Below are 17,122 nucleotides of genomic sequence, written 5' to 3' on the forward strand. Positions count from 1 at the left end.
TCTCTGCGTGATACTCCCTTTCTGGCATATTATTAGTTGATTCATGATGGCCAAGAAAAGGGAGCCGTTTTGATTTGATCGGGACAGACAAGGTGTTGGTGGGATATTTAATGGTGTTTGTCAAGTGTTAAGTGGGATTGTGATCAGAAAGTGGTCACCTCCAGGCTCGAGGCCAGTGAAAACGATGCGGTAGGTGCGACACAGCGAATGTCACGGTGCATTTGAGTGGATCCCGGTGGCCACCAGCAGGAAATTATAGTTGACAATACCGTGCTCAGCAGACTTCTTTGTGAATGATATATTTTATTCATGTAATACCTATAGTCAAACAAGAGGAAACAATACAAAGCCATGTTCATTGAGAACATGAAGAACATTAGGGCAGAAAAAAAATATTAGAATAGTAAGTAAGATCTGAGCAAAAGAAAAAAGGACAGCAAGAGGTGTTAAAATAAACAAATATAATAATTTTCAGGATATATAAAACAACTGGGGCTATAAATCAATACAAAAGTAAAGATTGAGCTCAGCTTGCCTGTGTTTGAGTCCTTTACTTTAATGCTGAACTTTTATATACAAACTTGACTTGACTTAAAATGTTGAAATGCACACTCATCAAGGGCCCGAGAGATCTAATTCGCAAACACACTCTTGAAATTTTATGCTCACGTTTCATCTGTTTGCCAAACCAATTTGTGGCCCGAAAGGCCTTTCATCCACATCAAAGGCTGGTGTGTTGCTCAACACATGGTGCTCACACAAGATCGGATTTACATGCTCGCAATAATCACCTGCTAATGTGGAAGAAGAAGAAAAAAAACATCCATATTTTGACAGACTGCAAGAGCAGTTGGAGAATCTCAAGTATTACTCGCAGGCAAAAGACAGAAAACATAAAATTGTATCGTCATCAGCTGGTGTGCTGCATTGTGCACCATTCGCATCGCATTTGAGCCCTTAACCACTGTGGGATTAATGAATCCCACCACTTCCTACCACATGCTGTGCTCCAAGTCATCCCAATCGTCCATTTTTACTCTGTTCAGATTTAGAAGTGACAGAACTAAATGAATTACAACAGTCCTCAAATTCAACTGTGTTGAATATGTAAAATACAACCAAATTGACTGTTTTCTAAATCAGCGCCTCTATCAATGACAGGAGGTATGCCACAAATACTTTTCACATCGTGTGGTATATTTGATCTACCAACGCATGGTTGACGAGCTTGTAAAGGTAAGGGTTATGGCAGACAATCCCCACGATAACTTAGCCGAATATAAGCAAAGCCATTAACTAATTATCTTTTGCTGACCTTTAGCAGCCGTGTACATAATGACCGCAAGAGGTCAGCGGTCTTTAAATCTACCACATATGTTATAATAAGCTGCATGAAAAATGATCTATGTGGTTGTAGATTGGGAGAGGACAGTCTCATAAATTAACAATCTGGGTTGGGACGTCTGGATTCTTAACAGGTTGCTCTCACTGTCTCTTACCAGAGTGTATTCACCACCTGGAAGGGAAGGGCAGAATTCCTGAGTTATTTTTATTCACATGTTGGATATTTTTCTCTGGGTGTCCTCCTGATTGTCTTCCTCTTCTGACTCCCACAGGAAGAAAATGGTTGAGCTGATACCACAGTTTTTTGTCAGCAGCAGTTAAAAACTAAAGTTATAGAGGAAGAGACAAAAAAAGAGGGAAAGGGAGAGGTGAGAGGCTGAGGTAGGCGTTTTGTCACGCTGTCCACGAGTGGATGACAAACCTGTTTCCAAATTACACACATTATTTTCCTGTTAAGTTCGAGGGACCTCTCTCATCACCGGCCCTATCAATGTCGGAATGTGCTGACCTCTGCTTTTCACTGCCACGTCTGTTTCCATTCAGAGAAGCCAAATGTTCCACTCAGTCTAAAGAGTTTCCTCTTGTAAAGACAAAGTGAAGTACATATGTCATTAATCAACACCTATAACCATGTTTTCAGTGGTTATTTGGCTCTGGTTGGGTTTTCCACTGATTCTGTTTGTGATATGTATGGATCTCAAGGTGCAGCCGGGGGAGAAGAGCATCCAGCTTTGCTTCTCTGCTCTTTGCAGAGAATGATGTGGCTCTGTTGACATTATCAAACTGACCTCAAGCACAACCTGGGTTGGTTTTTTCAACCAAGGGTGGAGCAGTCGGGATCAGGGTCAGCACCTCCACATGGATCATGGTTCTCTGCCAGAAAACCATGGATTGCTCCCTCCAGGTTGGGAGTGAGTCACTGCCCCAAGTAAACCGGTTCAAGTTTTGGGGGTTTTTTGGATTAAGGAATTGATGTGATGTCAGCAGCAGGCATTGCACCGAACCAAGGTGGGGAAGTGGGATCTGAGCCTTCAGATGGATCTCTCGATATTCTGGCCTAGCGACATGTCAATCGCCATCTATGGCCTGGAACTTTGTGTAGTGACTGACGTATTGTGGGAAAGAAGTAGACAAAATCTGTTTAGAAGTCAGCTGAGGTAGTCTGATAAGGATGTGTCCTGTTTCCTGGAGGGGTTATTTATCTAATCTGGCATGGGAACGCCTCACCAGAAGGATCTGGAAGATGCAGCACGGCACAGGGAAGTCTGGGCCACCTTGCATAGGCTGCCACCATCAAAACCCAACCGAGGATAAGCAGTGAAAAATTCATTCCAGGAGTTACTTTGTGATTATATAAATTACCATAAAGATTGTACATTATCATTGGTAATTATGTGGCAGTATAGCAGATGGTAATTATGTGCTGATGCTGACACTAATCTTACATTTGCATTTAGAATTGGACATTGAGTGACACAATCATTCAAAGTGAATAAGTACAGTTCGGGGGATGACGTTTCTCTCAAACAAACAAATGAAAAACGATTAGGAAGGAAAGCCAATAATTGTGCACAGTTTTAAACTTTCATATTTTCCGCATACTGGGTATTTGAATATATTTGTCTGGGGTTTGAGCAGCTTCCATTCCTACAATAGTTAGATTAGATTGGTTTTACCGTAAGTATGTCTTTGTATTGTTGCGTGAACTAAAGTACAAAGAATTTGAGCCCAACCATTTATGTTGGCCGATAACAAACGAACGATATGAGCCTTTCACACACATATTGGTGCCAACGTTTATGTTTGCCGATGTGCACTGATTTGCATCTTTATTGCATTTTTATTTTACATAATAAACAATTTAGAATAGAGGTGCATTCATGATTACATTTTACATCAAGATCGCTATATTTGGTTGTATTTGTGTTTATCGGTATCGGCAACAGCCCCCCCAAAATCCAAATTGGTCGAGTTCTACTTAGAATGGATTTTAATGAAGAGGTTTGTCTCTCTTTCAATTTTTCTCTCTTGTGGGTTTGATAAGGTGACCTACTTACTTACTTACTTTACATTCAGAGGGGATGGAAACTTGTTGGGGTCCATTGACAGGTCTGTTCTCCTATTGTTGTCTCTTATTAGGCGATCATTATACTGAATCATGGCACATTGATATGCATCAGTGATGATGAGACGGTGATGGTGGACGACAGAGAGAGGAGAGATTGGCAGCAAGCGGCCACTTTGTTCATAATTAACTATGCTTTTGTTAGTGCACCACATGTTAATGATTGATATGCTAAATAATGAGCTGTATTGAAAATTAATGAATGCTTCCAGTCGATTTATAACCATAGTTCATTATTCAGTGTGCAGCAAATAGACCTAATTGAAAAACATGGATGAAGTGATCAGACAAAGGTTTACCCTGTTTATTGTCAGAAAAAACCTGCAGCTCTAATTGCCATAATTTTAGTGCCACATGAAGAATAGAAAAATCTTTTGCACATCTTTTTAAGTGAGGAGGAGAAAAGTAAGTGGACCAAAAGTTACTGAAAAAAATCTTAAACACTATCTTACTTGCATATAGATATATATAGATAGAATTCCAAATGCAGCATTACATTTAAGTCACAAGTCATAAATAACAGTGAATCATTTAATCATTTAATTAAAAGCATTTTAGCATGTTTCCTATCTCTTTACCCCCGAATATGAACATCAAAGATTATTGGGGGGGGAAAATCCCACACACAGTATAACTTAGTGTTATATTTAATTTGCAACGTTTCGGAGCTAGACCTTCATCGAGAAAATGTTTTGTTGACAATGAGAATCCATCTTGAGTCGGGAGTGGCCGTGGGCCTTCAACCAATCACCTCCCCCACGTGCAACGGGACGGATCGAATACAAAATATACATCAACTACGTAATAGTCCACAATCTCATTCATGGAGTAAAAATATGGACATCAACATTCCACATGCACGAGCATCAAAAGGAACAAGTGAAGCAGAAAAAAGATGCATAGTCCTTTGTAAAAACTACATGATAACCAGCATCCAGATATTAAGTATGTTCAATACAAGCTCTGCATAGTCTTCCTCTCCATTTGTGGATGACTCACTGGAATCCCTCTGGAACGGACTGGGAACAATATCTTATTAGGGGCAATGTGCTCTGTTGTCTGCGATTATTTTACACTAACAAATAGCAACACCGCACCTGGCTGGGCCTGAAGCAAACAATGCTCTGAAGGGCCGTATTGGCACTTGTCCTGTTGGTTTCCTCCTGGTGTCAGTATCACACTGCACCCTCTCCGGGGCAAACTCTCACTTGAGTTGCCAATATTCTTAATATTAAATCTGAGACGTTCTGTGAAGTGTAGTGATGTCGTGATGACCAAATGTGTAAATTTGTTTCTGTGTCAATCGCCGTTTTGTATGCGTGTATGACTTTCAGTTAAGTTAGGCGTTCAGTTGTGTACCGCGCCTCTCAACCAATCTCGGCTGGGACTGATTCCATCCCAGATTTAGTTAGTGCAAAACCATGAAGTGAACATTTTTCATGTATTTATGTACACCGCGGCCTGTGTGTTTGTGCCTGCGTGCGTCACCGTTTGTATGTTCAGCATGTGCATCCGTCGCAGTGTGTTGTTAGTCATTGCGGCCGTCCGCAGCCTGCTGTGAAATGATTGCCTGTTTTTGATTTAAACTCTGAATTCCATGCTAATCAGCCTTGTTTTCTCATTATCTCCTCCCCAACCCGTCCCTATCTCTCCTCTTTTCTGCTCATTATCTGTCCTCTGGTTTTCACCTACTTCATCCTCATCTTTTTTCTCTCATTTATCTATACCGCTCCCTGTCTCTCTCTCACCATCTCTCCCGGTCTTCCTTCTCCCTCTTACTGTCTCCTTCTCCAGGCTTTCAACGTCCACAGCGGTGCTGCTCATTGCTAACTAGGCTGCCTCCGAGCCCACAGGTACGTCCCCCCCCCCCCCCCCCCCCCCCCCCCCCCCACTCCACTTCATGCTCTATTTTTAACTCCACTCTGCAGGATTCTTCCCCACAATTCTCCCTCTCCAACCCCAACTCACATCTCTGTCAGCACCTCTCTGCCATTCCAGCCAAGTGGAAAGCGACTGTCGACCAATACCCGTTTATTAATTTATGCCCATGCCTGCTCCTCTACTTTTTTTTTTGGAAGAAACGCTGCCTCAACTTCATTTCGAACATCTGTCAGAAGTGAGTGGGGCAGCATACACTTTGACTCCTTAACATCACAGCTCTGTTCGGCTGTTGACCTATGCTCTTTTTTCTTTTTTTTAACATCACTAGTGCAGTGCCCGTTCATCGTGTGCCTGCGTTTTCAGTGCCTAGCCAAGGATGGTCCACTAGTTGGTCAAGTCTCAGCATGTAAAATTACAGAAACATACCGAATATATGAAGGTACTGAGCCCAAAGCCCAGAATTCATAACAGGCGCCATTTAATCCATGTGCTCAAAAGACTTGGTTTGGGAGTGAAAAGCACAGTTAATACAATGTTACACCGTTAAAGCTGGAGAGAGGCCTTGACTAAGGTCCTGTTAAGGACTCAAGTACAGTAAATGTAATGCATCTAAACCTGTTGAGAGACACATTGACTTGCGCTGGCGGCGTAGCTGTGGCTCAGGAGATGGAGCCTGACCTCCACTAACCAGAGGGTTGGTGGTTCAAGCCCTTGCTCCTCTAGTCCGCATGCCAAAGTGTCCTGAGCCCTAAACGTCCCGTGACGGCTGCGCTGTTCGGTGTGTGAATGATGTGATCGAGAGGCACTGTGTCGTTAGACTAGAGAAGTAATATATAAACCCATTGTCCATTTACCATTTACTTGAATTACTGGTTAACATTGATATGTGTTTTCAATCATTCCCAGAGTGGAAACATAATACACTTGTTGGACTGTCTAGCTGAAGACCGGGGGCCTCATCAGCTCCCCTTCTCAGCCTCTCTCAGCCTTTTAAGACCGCTCGACCGGCCTTACCCGCTGCATATCCTCCCGAGAGGAGCTTACAGCACATAACCTCCTTCAGCAGACGAGCACCACGCTCTCCAAGCTCTCGGTATGCGTGTGGAAGAAGCATGTTTGCTTGCAGGTTGAGTGGGTGTACAGTTCTCTCATGTAAACACTTGCTGGAGGTCTTCATGCTCCTGTGGTGATAAAGAATAGCCTTAAATGGATTGAAGGCGTTAGCAAGCCTTAGCCATTTTACATAATTTATCAGAATTTTTTTTTTTTTTAATATTCAGAATAAGTTTATTACAGGATCTCTTTATTCCCAATGCAAACAAATGGTTACATTTGGATGCTGCTGCTCTATTTGTAATAAGAATGTCTCCAGGTTTTTAGAGGGAATCTAATGTTTTGGTTGGCATGGTTACTTCTTTTTTTTGACTTTGCTATGGAACCTTTTCATTCAATAGGAACCTGAAGGTTGTCTTTGATAAAAAAAAAGGTGGAGGGAAAGACAAAAAAAGAAAGGGTATAAAAGAGGCTAGATTGAGGATCATTAAAAATGAAATACAAGTCAAAGCCAGGTTATTGTTGCTCCTCTCAAGAACAGATTACACTCTAAATAGCTGCGGACTTAAAAGATGAATTTCCACCAGACAACCGAGTGGGCTGGCCATGTCTGAGGTAAACAACATTTTGTCAGTCTTAACCACAAGGTCTGATGCGATAATGATACTTGTGCTCCCTGATGTGGCATTAAGGACTGTACGGACAGACCTGCCTTGCAGCATTGCAGGTTTCCCCATGCAGAACTCACCCAGGTAGACAGCTGTGACAGAATCCATTTGTCAAACTCCCAGTCCTTCATGGCTATAGACAGCCGCTGTCAATGGGAGGCTTTTGAGTTATTATGGGGGCCTTACCAAGAGAAGCATGCAGCCTCTTCTTAGCAGTAGGTTTTCTGAAGGATGTTACACGCATACATGCACAAAAAACAAAAATACACACACTCATGCACTCTGCCTGCCTCCTGTCGAGACACATCACACGCCCTCCGTGTTCTCAGTCTTTGCCTGTCGAGGAGGCCCACTCTGCAGCAGATGCGATAGGCCAAGCAGTGGCGTGCTGAGATAGTGTAGACAGTAACGCTGCCAAAGTTGTGATGTTCCATGCGGCACTGAGTCAAGGCTTTGAATGAACCGACTTCATTTCGGCGCGCTCCCATACTTTGGCTTAGTGTTTGCGGCCCCCTTTCAAGGAAAAAGAACACGCTCAGTTGGCAAAGTAGGGAGCATGACATTTCACCATGTCCGTGCTTAATAATCCAGTGCAGGGTGTTTGAGGCGTATCATCCTCCTCTCTTTTCCCTCTGTTGTTTCTCTATGCTTACTAATCGCTAGGGCAGAAATGCAACTCTTGAGTATTTTTCAATGATTTTGGCTGAAATTGTCTTGGACAGAGATATTTTAGGCGGAAGCAGAAAGACCCAAGTAGCTGCATTAGCTGCAGCTTTATGAATGGTCTCTTCTCTATGAGCCACAAGGGTCTCTCTGTCCCTCATCATTCTGCTCTAATTCTGCTTCCCCTTTCCCTGCTTGCTCTTTTTTCCGTCTGATGTCTGCTTCTCACTCATTTTCTTTTCCTCCCTCTTTTTTTTCCGCCCTGGCTAAAGAATAAATAGATTTTTCATACTTTATAGGTCCTTTTTTTGTCTTTTGTCTTTCCCGCATTTTTACATTTCATTTCCCTTCATCACTCGTAAGCCCTTTGACAGCCGGGGTACCCTGCAGCCTGCCTTGGCCAGGTAAAACACTAGATGAAAGGTTTGCAGCCAGAGCTTTCTTTCAAAGAAGCCTTCTGCTGAATCGCTGCTCTCCATGGGAACTCGGTCCTCGATGGAGAGAAAGGAGGGAAGGAGAGAGCGAGAAAGATGACCAGCGACAAGCAACCAGAAAGTAGGAGTTAGATCTTCAGACTTACTCCAGATGTGGATGTTTCACCTGGCCTCTGAAGTTGATCAAAGAAGCTTGGCCTCCATGTGAGTGCAGCTAGAGGCAGCGGTGTGCCTCCTCTTCCTCTCTTACACATCTTTACTCAGTCTGGAGGCCAAGGGACGTGGAGGATTTTGAAAGTGTTGCAGACACGTTTTCATCAACGCATGTCTTGGAGTCTCACTAAGGTCTGAGTTCAGTTGAAGAGGAAACCTCTTATGCCCTCAACAAAAATCCATTGAACTTCATCCCTAAAGAGGAAATTTAAGTGTCTTTTTCAGCTTCAGCCCAATCAAGTCAGGATTCATGGCCCTATTTGTTCAGTGTGGATTTGTTCTGTCAGTTTCAAGCTGCTCTCTCTCTCACACTGAAACATGTGGATCAAAGAGCTGAATATGTGTCAGAAAGAAGTCTGATTTTGAGAGACACGTGTTCTTTTAAGAAAATACCATGTGGAGATGACATTCACTTGTTATAACAATTTGTTTTGGAGAGTCTATTCAAATGAATCCATTAGATGTGCTGAGGCTCCATTATAAAAAAGAAACCAGTTTGACATGCAGGAAATATGTTTCACCAGTGCTCCAGGACGTGGCTGAGCTCCAGAGTTATTATGCCATTCCACTCGTGTCGGGCCTCAGCTTCCAAACTGTTTTACAAGGCGTTACGAGAGTAAATCAAAACGTGGCGTCGTGCTTGCAAATCCAAACTTTTATTAGCTTTTGTCTGGAAAGTCATTGCCTTGGAATAATTGAAATCTTAAACCGTAAAAGAGATATTGCGTTCGCCATCAGAATGCAAACAGTTTGTTTCTTTGAAATAACCATCCTTGAGAACCCCCTCCTCTGTGATTGCAAGGGAAGACAGGCCGGTCGTATGGTTTACTCGCATAAATCCTATCTGAAGACAAGCTAGATAATGCACTGTCGGCCTGAGCTCAGAGATTTAGCCTCTGGATGCTGAAGTGACAGAGGGGAGTCCGCGCGGGCAGTAAAACAACTGACAGTTGGTCATTATGAAAGACGCAGGTGGGCCAAAAATCAATCATGCCTAGACTGGCCTGGACTCTGACAGATGCCTGACGTCTGCTTGATGAAGAGCTCTGCTGTTCGTCTGAGTGAGGAAGGAGGAGGAGGAGGAGGAGGAGGACAGGGGAATTGGAATTAGGATGAGCTGGACGATAAAGGCGTGGAGAAAGAGCTGCAGAGGGGAAGGCGTAAAGACTTTAATGAACAACTGAGTAAGAGAAAGAAGTAAAGGACTGGGCTTTACTGCACATATCAATGAATAGATTCTGGAGAGAAGTTAGGGAGGAGAAAAGCATTCCACAGAATATAGAGGGAGACAGGAGATCAAAACAAAAGGAGAAGAAAAGATAAGAGGGCTCAGACTCCAGACATTTTTGCCAATACCTGAAGTCATTTGATGTTGCTACAGTTAGTGTAACAGCCCTTTAACAGTCCTGTGCACAGTTTTCAGAGCAGGCCAGGGTCTGCGTTTTGACAACACTTTACCCTAATAGGCTATTTCATGGTGTGTGTGCTCTGACGGGATGAGAGATTATTTCAAAGGGTGAAATGCCACTGAATTATTGCTCCACACTCCATAACTGGAGGCACATGATTTAATTTTTTGGGGGTCAATTCTGTTCTCATTTAAAGAAAAAAAATGTATACATCTACTCTGGAATAACATCTGCGTTGTAAATTCAGTCTTAAAGCTCGGTCAAAGTCCAGTGAGATTCATTTCAAGCCAGCTCTTCTGTAGGTTTCGAGGGAATTTCTAAGCTTTGTCTGATGTGTGAAATGAAGGGTCGACACTTGGTAGCATGCGACTGTATTAGCAGTCTTGTGGCCATTGTAACTACACCCAGAGTCAACAGAATACATGTCCTTGCTGATGCTAATACCCTGTGTTGCCCTCTGCGTCGCAGCACTTTGCTTTTATCCGTGCGGCGCCTCTTTCCTTTCAGTAGTCGGTGAAATGAGATTACATTGAAAGACTGAAACGGAGGGGGAATGAAGTGTCACAGCAAGCAACAATCCTGTGTCAAATGAGTAAACATGTTTACGACGCATTAAGAGTTCTTATCCATCGCAGCGAGCAATGTCACACTAAACATAACACAGGAGGCCGTCTGACAACATATGAGCAAACAGTAAGAGCTTGCAGATTAGAGTTTGGACTGTCGTGCAGTAGAACAGAAAAGGTCTTACTTTTGCACAGTCACCGTGCCGGTGTCCTTACACAACATCGTACCAAGCAGCTCCTTCCCCTGAGCTCAGGCAACTCTGATTAGCCGTGAATTAGCAGATGCATTGATTCTGACACTCCCCTAGATGACCTGTCATCATGCATACTGCACTGTCCCCCCAGGAGCCTCGGTCACTTCAGAACGCCCACTTTGCAGAGCTCCCCGTGATCGAGTGACTCTGTAGGACCACACCCCGACCCGGCAGCCACACGTGACAGCCAAAGGGGAGATGTTCAGGTCAAGCAGAATTATTTCCAGCTTCACACATGCAGCGTAATGTGCATTTCAAGAGAAAATGTCTCAAACCCGAGGTTGCCCGGAATCTCTTTAAATAGTCATGAGGACATTTGCTGCCGCATCAGGAATTATGCAATTTGAAGAAAGTGAGTAGGACATACAATCAGTGCAGAGTATGAATGATAAACCGAGGGGAGGATTGTGGGGGTTTTCATTTGCTTATCCCTGTGGTCTAAAGTGTGCATTAATCATACTTGTACTACTCCTAGTACTACTATATGCTAGAGTGTATATTTTCTTATTTGCACTTCTCTACTTACAGAAAAAGAAAAGACATAAAAATTCACTTGATGTGTGCCTATTAGTGTCACTTTAATAGTGATAAATGGTCCTTGGTTGGACAGGGAGAGCAGGAGTGGGAGGGGACGGAGGAAAATACACGTTCCACTCTGATCTGGATAAAACCATTGTATATACCCTGAAGCCAATGAGGATGGATGGATATGCTTAAAATGTTAAATTGCTGTTTCACAGAAATCTGAGTTGAAGAAATCAGGATTACAGTACCCACAGTCTATGACGTTATCCCATAAATATCACCCTCGCACACATTAATAGTGTTCAAAGGTACAGTACTTTCAATAGTGTCCCGATGCAATACCCCGCTACTTTTGTGTTTTGCCGCCCCCCGTACATGTTATTGTGTTGTAGTATACAATACAGTATAAGGCCTTCACTACACATGTGGCCTCCTTCATACTATCTCTCAATCTCTATTTATTTCTCCTCTATAGTATGCTCAACTTATCTTTTGCTGCATCCCGTATCTCCTAACCTCCCCGTCTATCTCCATCTCTGTCCTCTACCGCTCTCCTTTCATCTCCTGCTTTAATCAAGAGACTGATTATAGGCCCAGGAGGACCAGGGATAATGAGATTAATCCTGTACATGTTTACACATTCTGATTTACACTGAGCTTTCCCTGTCTTTCGCTGTCTGACCCATATTTCTCCATTTCCCTCCTACATGTTTTGGTTTTTTTTGTTCCTTTTTCGTCTCCAGTCTTGCCTCTCGCGCTCTATACCTTCCCCTCTTCTTTTGCCTACTTGTTCTGCTGCAGTAGTGGCGTATATACCTAATTATCAGTAATGGTGTCCATCCACACATGTGAGGCCTTAAGTCCAACACTGCAGTATCCGATCAGATTATTTCAGTTCATCCCATGTCTGAACCATAATCTTTCCCTCACATTGTTGTGCATGATGGGGCTGCTGTTGTGTTGTGGGTTATGTAATAAACAGTCACCGTGGGACTTCATGGTTTAACCAGAGCTGTGTGTGCTTTAGCAGCCAGACCTTGAGAGGCAGCAAAAGGTATTTGCTATGGGGTGGGGGATTAATAATCATAGCAGTAGCAGGATCCTATTGATCCACTGTGTCGGAGATAAGGCGAGTGAGCCAGTTCCAAATGTCTGTGATCCTGAACGACGTCCGTAGTACCCCGAGGATGTGAGATACTAATTTTACATAATTGTCCATATCTGTGTAATTAACCGATACTAAGCACCACTCTTAATTTGTAATGTCTGATCCGTGATCCAAATGCAATTTAAATGGTATTGGGAATGCCACAAAAACACGGGAACCTGATATCTATCTCATATGCTCGAGACATTTAATAAAAATTTGTACATAATGGTGAAGATAAAATTCTGATGAGTTGAATGATAAAAGAATATACAATATAATGCCATTCATACATTTTTTCCACCTTGAAAAATATCATGCTCACAACTGTATATGACCACTTCGTCATAATATCACAGATGAAGAGGAAAAATTGACTAAAACGTGAAAAAACAACAGCGAGAAAGACCTTTAAACACAGCAACTGCAATACAACGCTGATATAAAAATATGAACTATTGACATTTCAGAAAATGTAAATGTCATTACATATTTCGATCAGATAAGCAGACATGTATACTGATTGTCCATATGAAGAATTCAGAATATGCATTTAAATGTTAATATAACTGTAATTTAGATCCTTATGGTTGTCCTTTCAAGAATGACTCCAAGAGAGAAAGCATGAGAACAGGATAATACTCAGACCCTGGTTTTATACTTTTTGTAATTCAGATGGAAGAGTGGATGTAAGTCGTTTGTGGACTGCCATCAGATGATGTAGCATTAATGTACTAATTACCTCCCACATCTCGCCCTCTCCCTCGTCCGTGGACACGCACACAGATGGGTTGTTTTCTCTACATCTCTTGCTTAATGCCACTCTTTTAGTAGAGCCTGTCTAAATCCCCCTCTGCAGTTCTCTGGGTTACTATCATACATATTTTAATGGCTTTGTGATAGACATCAGCACCAAAGTAATTTAAGAGCAGTGTGGGATCCACAAGAGTAATGTCTATTTGTCCCAGCTGGTCTGTATTTGAAACTAACTGCAACACGCATGCACACAACTCATCCTTACGCCTGCGGAAACAAACCACTCTGCTAAACCGTGATACAGTCTGATGCCACTCGGCCACCAGTATTATAGTGAACCAAAACTCAACATGTTGCTTCGCTATATGGAAAAGAAAAACACCCACTCATGATCCTACAAACAGTGACAGCTAAAAGACGACTTGCGTGTTCCCGTGCCGGCCAGCTACTCGGGCAGAAAACATGAAAGTGACATTGTGGAAACAAGTTTTTAAAGCTGGATATGATTCCAGTCTCCTTTTATAGTTTTCAGATGGAGGTGTTAATATGAGAGCTTGTCAGATGAAGTTAGAGAAGTGTTAGGGTGTCATGAAACATTGGATTGGCTGATGACGGCGACGAGGCCGCTTGTTGGCTGGCACTTTTGTGTTTGGATGCACGTTTGATTCATTGTTGTTCATTAGTTAGCATGTCTGTTAATCCTGAGGCGCTCCGAAGCCTGTAAGTGCATCTAAATTCTATTTGCAATACAAAATTATGATGTAAACACATTTCTGGCTTGTAGTAATCACTGCAATTATAACAAATAGTGTTAAGGGGATATAAAACCATTAAAATCTCTGTTTATACCTGTCAAGTTATACTTTAATGTCCAGGCTCACAGTGATGCTGCAATGTACAAATAAAGTGAGAATGATGATTCATTTTGAATATATTTATATGTATTTTGGTATGAATAAACACTGTAGTAGTCACCACTTGGATATGGCTCCGTGTCCGTGAACAGCCTGTCCTTGGCTCCATCCTGTCTTGGTGTGGAGCCAGAGGGTGAAGAAGGCAAATGTGACTGAGATAAGAAAGTCTGGGCATTCCCTCTGCTCAACACACACACACACACACACACACACACACGTCTTAAGGACACATTATTTCATCATACAGAGGTCACCATGTCCTCTGTTTGGTTTACACAACCAGCTACAGATCTGATCCTGCCTCCATTGTAACACCGAACTGACCTGTGCACAGTGTCTAAATATACTGGATGCACCACTGAAGAGTTCAGCATCCAAATTATGTCTATGTCAAACTAAACTCTGGAGGAAGCTAGACCTAGACCATGTGTAATATGCCCCACGTCTGGGCCACGGTAGCACAATAGAGAGGCCAAGTCTCCAGTGGCCAGTGTGTTTACTGTCCACAGCAGCCTCAGTCCTCCAGCCTGTCCCCATTCTGTCACCGGCCCTTTGTCTTCTATAAGTATTCATCACAATTTTTAATCATGTCTGTTGTTTGCTAAGGTCTACTTTTTAATAACAAAAAAAAAAGCCACTTCTCTGCAGGTGATGATCAATTATTCCACCTTATGCCATAGCCACGTGCCAAAGTCAAGAATCTCCCAGGAAGGAAGTGATTATTTAAGATTCATTTCAGATGCTGTGAGAATAGAAGCAACTGCATGTTCCCATCTCAGGTCATAGTTAGACATTAGTTCGGTCAAACAGTGAAATAATACAACGGTCAGAAATTCCATGTGGAACTGCCGTTATGTAAATGTAGACTATAGGGCTGATATTGAGGCTCTGACCTCGCGACTCCTCACAAAGGATCGGCAGTCTCAGCACAGCAGGGAGTGAGGTGTAACGATGAGATCTTCCTCTCACGGGGAACACGGATTAAAAAACCCTACAGGTCGTGGGACTTTTAAATTGCTGAATTAAAAAAAAAAAAGGAGAAGCAGCCCTAGTAGCAAGTGGCAGCAAGCAGCAAAGCTCTCAGGTGAGCTGTGTGGCAGCAAAAAGTTGGGAAAGCAGCGGCGGCTTAAGTCCATAATCAACAGCAGACTCAAGCTGACTAATCAGAAGCAGCCTTTGCTTTATCAGTGGAATTCTAAGACTGTATTACATTTTTTTATCAGTCTGCAGCTTGCTGTTGTAGTTGCTGTTATCACATGGGAGGACGCCATAATAGCCTGCTAGTGCTGCAGCAGCAAGTACAATGTGTTTTGAAATAGAAATCCTCCGGCCAATCGCAGCGCAGCAGCACAGAGCTGCTTTGCGCACACACTCTGAGCGAACACACATTAGTCCTGCCCTTCCCACAAATTGCTAAGTTCATACAGAGTTGCTGGATACTGGAGCTGACCTCAGAGGAGAGACGACTGCCGGTCACAAAATCCAGACATCCACGTGGTCGGTGAGGATATCTGAGTGAGGACAGCGCTGACGGATCCCTGCAGGGCTCGGATCCAGCCTCAGTGTGTGCCGTCAGTCAGCCAGCCAAAAGTGTTCTGATCAGTTACATGCAAGGTTTACCTTTGAAAATGTGCTTTTCAATAGTTCACCAAGAGTAAAAAAAACCAACTGATCTGTGTATGACAATAGGCGCAGGATTAATCGCTGGTGAACCAAGATTTTCCAGAGTCTCGGTGGAGGAGTGAGCACAGCAGAGCGACGGATGACAAATAGAGTCTACCTTACAGCACCAGAACAGATCGTAGAAACGATTTTCACACTGGGAGGCAGACATCTCTGCAGGCCAGGAAAGACGGGAGGATCTCCACAAACAGTTATCAGGACAAGGAGAGGCATGACGTCTTTGTCTGTAGATGTATTCAATACAAACAGATGTGGTAAATATAGTAAACAAGGAGCGCAGTGAGAATCGTAGAGCGCACCTTGTCAGGCCACACCCTTGCCTGGCACTGTTTACCCGCAGAAGCCTACTTATTGGGCTGCACCCAAGTTGGAACCCACCGTGATTTCACCCATCAGTTTGTGAACAGCCGCCATTTTGTGTTTGTTTTTTCAAACCAGAAGTGACCATACTTGTGAGAGAGGAGGGTGGGCCTGACTGAGAGCTGCATGCTCATGCATTATACTGCATGAATGGTAATTCACCTAAACCCGAAATGGAATATTCTAATACTTTGAGATACTAAAAATTTTCTTTAAGTTTGGTTTATGTGTAATGAGTCTTAAATTTTCACTCTGATGAAAAATATTGAACCACCTGCAACTTGCACCTATTTCACGGTACTAGCTGTCAATCATGCTGTATCCATGTCCCAGTGCATACTGTGCTTTATTGTCTATTTTTCCTGTAAACGAGTCCATAATTTACTAAATTAACCTCATGCTGTATCGAGGAAAACTTGAAACTGGAGATTGAGACCATAAACCCCTCTGGAAAAGGTTTACTTACTCTATAAATCAAGTGAGAAGTTGGGTCACGGGACTTCATTCTAGAGAATACAGGTTCCAGGCACTTCCACATTGGCTCCACTTTCTGGACCAATTCACTGCTTCCATTTTAATATACAATCTGTGGCTGCACCTTCATGCTGAACTAAAGATGCATGTTTTCATATTTCAGAAATCTGACAAAACTGCCCACTTTTGACCCCATTCAACTTTGAACAATGTTTGATCAGCTGAGTAACTGTTCCATCAGTATTACATTACTCTTGACGATATTTTGCATCTGTCTGTTATTATGAGGCATCCACAGCACGCGGGGCCCTGAAACAGTGGGCGGACCCCCTGGGAAGAAATGGTATCCTATAAGCTACCAGTTAGATCAGATGGGTGCATAAGAGGCTGCTTTACACACACACACACACACACACCACACCACACACACACAGTCGGAGTGATTCTTTGATGTATTTTTGTACTGTATGTGCGCAGTATATGTGATATCCTGTAGCCTCATGAAATAAAACAACAATAAAAATGTGGGACACAAACTACATTTAAGGGACAGACCAACTGTATTATTGCACACACAGCATAACTCAGAGGCATTTCTTGGCACACACACACACACACACACACACACACACACACACACACACACACACACA

General features: G+C 42.9%; 1 protein-coding gene across 3 annotated transcripts in view; it reads left to right on the forward strand.

The window, feature by feature from the left end:
* Positions 1–17,122, forward strand: part of mid2 (midline 2) — a 124,806-nt gene that overhangs the window by 24,878 nt on the left and 82,806 nt on the right. For 2 of the 3 annotated variants that reach the window (XM_035648951.2, XM_035648954.2), the window contains exon 2: positions 5,264–5,322. The exons of the other annotated variant lie outside the window; for it this stretch is intronic. The gene's annotated coding sequence lies outside the window, so the exon portion shown is untranslated. The remainder of the gene's footprint in view (positions 1–5,263; positions 5,323–17,122) is intronic. 3 annotated transcript variants of the gene reach the window in all.

The sequence above is a fragment of the Scophthalmus maximus genome, chromosome 9 (genome assembly GCF_022379125.1).
Source record: "Scophthalmus maximus strain ysfricsl-2021 chromosome 9, ASM2237912v1, whole genome shotgun sequence".
NCBI lineage: Eukaryota > Metazoa > Chordata > Actinopteri > Pleuronectiformes > Scophthalmidae > Scophthalmus > Scophthalmus maximus.